The sequence below is a fragment of the Myotis lucifugus genome, unplaced genomic scaffold (genome assembly GCF_000147115.1).
Source record: "Myotis lucifugus unplaced genomic scaffold, Myoluc2.0 scaffold_6, whole genome shotgun sequence".
In the NCBI taxonomy this organism is placed as follows: Eukaryota; Metazoa; Chordata; class Mammalia; order Chiroptera; family Vespertilionidae; genus Myotis; species Myotis lucifugus.
In genome coordinates, this window is record NW_005871054.1 from 857862 (window position 1) to 861572 (window position 3711).

The following is a 3711-nucleotide window of genomic DNA, read 5'->3' on the forward strand; positions in this document are numbered from 1 at the left end:
ATCTAACCATGACCTTCGGGTTCCCAGGTTGATGCTCAACCACTGTGCCACACTGGCCAGGCTGATCTATATACACTTTAAAAAGAACTATGATAAACAATTAATAAAAGATTTTCATCATAAATTATATTATTTTAAGATAAAGATATAGAGGAGGAAAAATGAAAATTCAAATTCAAAGAGAAAAAGGAATAATGTGATATTTCCAATTGTTAAAGAACAGCACATTCATGGTATTTTTCAAAGGATGATGGAGGATATCAATTATTATAACACTTGAATTCTTTGTTTAAACAGTTAAAATATTTTAAAGTTACAATGAAATTTAGTCTCTTGTAGCTCTTTATACTTAAGATGAAAAATATAAACTTAAGATGAAAATTTTTAGATATCAACACAAAAATGTTTGAGGGGAGTGCATAATATTTCAAACGTTTTTTGAGGGTAATGCAAGCAAAATGCTTGAAAACCCCTGAATTTTATGACATTCACTGTTCCTTTAAAACCCCTGAATTTTATGGTATTCACTGTTCCTTTCAACTCTTTGGATTTTGTGGATATGGTCTCAGAGGCCACTCTAGTGAGTGGACACTAAATATCATGGGGGAGCACCCTCAAATGTAAAGGTTCACTTACAAAATTTTAACAAAAACAAAATCCAAACAAACAAACTACACTCCACTCGGTCTCTCTCTCTCTCTCTCTCTCTCTCTCACACACAGAGCCCTCCAACAGACCCTCTGTCCCATTCTACACTGGTGATTCTAGTAAAGGTGGTTCATAAACCACTTTTTTGAGAAACATGAGCTTCGTTAGTAATGTCCGGTGGTCTGGCCAGTGAGAAATCTCTGGACATCAGGGTAGCCTCAAAGAAGATCGTTAAAGATAAAAAATTCCATATGAAGTTGTTTGCATTGCCACAGTGTAAATCCCCTTGGCCTGAGCAGCCTGGGCCGTCTGCGGCACACACAAAGGTCTTACATGGGAGTTTGGTTTTGATGGAATTCAAGACAAGGCCCTGAGTTCCACATCTGAGTGCAGACCCGGGACAGCACACACAGATGGCAAAGTGACACAAACTGAAAGAATCCAATGGCAGCGGAAACCAGGAGCCAGGGTGATCCCAAGAACACGAGTCCACTCTCACCTGCCCCGCCAGGAATATGCAGACCCCTGGGCACATTAGCCCTTCCATGGAAGTGGACTTGAGTTTTGCAAGGCAGGGCGATCTCAGCTTGGGTATACTCATTCTAGCATAGCTTCCCTGTAGTGTTGCTCAACTCGTGTGTTAGGAATAGCTCTGCCCATTCCCAGTGGCAGCAAGAGGGCAGGAGGGACATTCAGGTGCTGAAGGGAATAGGAAAATACTCCTATGACCAGTGAGCGCTTCCAATAAAGGTGAGCACTGACAGCCAGGCAGGAGGCGGGTCATCTGACAGCAAGTGGCTAGGAGAGCACTGAGATGTTGTGGGAGCTGGGATTCCAGATTGGCAGCTCTGAGTCAGCCTCTGATTGGCGAGGGACAGGTCCCCCTTCCCTAAGGTTTTCCACTCCCCACTGGACCCTGCTCAGGTCAGGCGGGCTGGAGGGGCGAGAGCTCAGCACTGGCCCTGGGGTCTTGGCACTGTTTCAAAGGCTGGCTTCAGATGCTTATCAGCTGGCTCTTGCACAAGGCCTGGGAGGAGATCGCATCAGAGATGTGAAAAATGCCAGGGAAGCCAAAACAACTTTCTTTAAATAGGGCTCAGGCAATAGGCCGGGTGCTTACACTCCACCTTGGCCTTGTGAAGGAAAATGCAAACATTCGCCCAGAGTTGGAGAAGCAAACAGGCACCTTAGAGGAAGACGGAGAACTGACTCTAAGAGACGCCAAGACACAGGGAATGCAAAGAAAGGTTATGATCTGCACGTTTTCTTTTCTTTGAATGTTGTGCTGTTATCTCTGAATGCCCCAGAGCCTGGTGTGTCACATCACACAGGGAATGCCCAGGGCAAGCTAAGGGGAGATAAGAGCCAACAGCAGTGTGATGGCCACTGCCAGAGGATCCTGGAGATTTTCAGCTATAATGAGGAAGAGAGAGGCAATCGTGCATTTAATAAACATTGACATTGAATCCAGGGGTATGCTAGGGGTGGGAATCTGTAAAGATCAATCATTCTCAATCTTTTCTGCGATGTAACTCACATTACCATCACCTGAATGACTCACTCCTATGGGCCTTCCCACATTTTGACACAATTGTCAAATTTATGTGCAATTCCTGGCTCCCTAGGCCTAACTCCATTGCTTCCTCTCCAGCTTAGGAGCACAGGAGGCATGCACCTAAGAGTATTGTCATTATAAAGTAACCTGGAATTGCTCTAATTCAGCGGTCGCCAACCTTTTGGACCTCATGGACCACTAGTGGTCCGCGGACCACCGGTTGGCGACCGCTGCTCTAATTCATTAAAATAATAAATTCTCTGCAAAATTAAGAATGAGATGAGGTTGCACCTCTTTTATCAGTTCCATTAGTTTGGCTCCAGCTTCAGCCCCTCTATTGCAAGGACAAAGAAGGCCTTCTCTCTTTCCCAAGGTCACTGTCCTGTGGTGAGCCAAAGAGGTCCAGAAGTGTTCTTATCTGGATGCTTATCTGAATCCTGGAGCCACCTCAGAGACATGCCTTGAGGTTAGGGAGCTCCTCAGTCACTGCCAAATCCAGGGGTCTTGGGTTGCTGCTAAAGTCAGAGGGGCTAGAGTCTGAACAACCAGCTCCCACAATTGTAGTTGCTGCCAGTTTGTAATTCCATGACTCCATTTGAGCCCCAGAGCCTGTTCTGGTTGCTCCCACCTCCTGAGGCTGGAACTCCTCTTGTTGCTAATCCTGGGGTTAGTGGCAGAGCCATCAGCCCTGGTGCAGGTCCCACTGACAATTGTCTCTTGAGCACAAGATGGGACAATCCCTGCCCCCTTCAATGCTATGCTCAGCTAAGGCTGCTGCCCAACTGGAGCCACAGGGAGTCGCTTCCCCTGGGCCCAAGGGTGCTGAGAAGAGCATGTGGGGACAGGTTCCCATGTCTGCCTTCGGTGACTGAGGGCCACAGTTCCCTTCTCTCTCTGCATTTCTACACCCAGTTCTTATCACTCAATGGGTGATGTGTCTTCAAGGAGATAAACTCCTTTGGGTTTCCTCAGTAGCAGAGTCCTTGGAAGCCATCTCACAGCCAAGAATTCTAACTCAGTCTTTGAGAACTGCTGAACTTGAAGGTAGGCCCTTAGCGCCAACATCTCCTCAGCCCCAAACCAAGCCAAGCTCTGGAACTGTCCCTCATGCCATCCTCAGGGGACCACATGGCAGTGTTAACATCCTGTGACATCAACCATCAGCATTGGCTGCAGGTTGTGTTAGAGTTCCAGTCACTGCTGTAACACATGGTTTCACACATGAGAAGTCTACTTATCACTCACAGAAGAGCCAGATTCCTAGTCAGCAAGTGGCTTTTTGTCATGTGGCTACTTCCACTGTGTGGCTGTTCCAGTCTCTGGACCTGGAAATTCTCTCCATCTAACTGGCAGATATAGAGAAGTCCTTTCTCCCCGCCCCCCCCCCCCCACTCCTCCTCCTCCTCCTTCTTCTTCTCTTTCTCCTCCCCCTCCTCCTCCTCCTCCTCTTCTTCCCTCTCCTCCTCCTCCTCCTCCTCCTCCTTTTTCTTCTCCTCCTCCTCCTACTC

General features: G+C 47.1%; 1 long non-coding RNA gene across 1 annotated transcript in view; it reads left to right on the forward strand.

Moving 5' to 3' along the window:
- The first annotated feature begins 1570 nt into the window (after positions 1–1570).
- The window catches only part of LOC106694685, a 3256-nt gene continuing 1115 nt past the window's right edge, over positions 1571–3711 (forward strand). The window contains exon 1 of the long non-coding RNA XR_001345727.2: positions 1571–1895. This is a non-coding gene — a long non-coding RNA (uncharacterized LOC106694685). The remainder of the gene's footprint in view (positions 1896–3711) is intronic.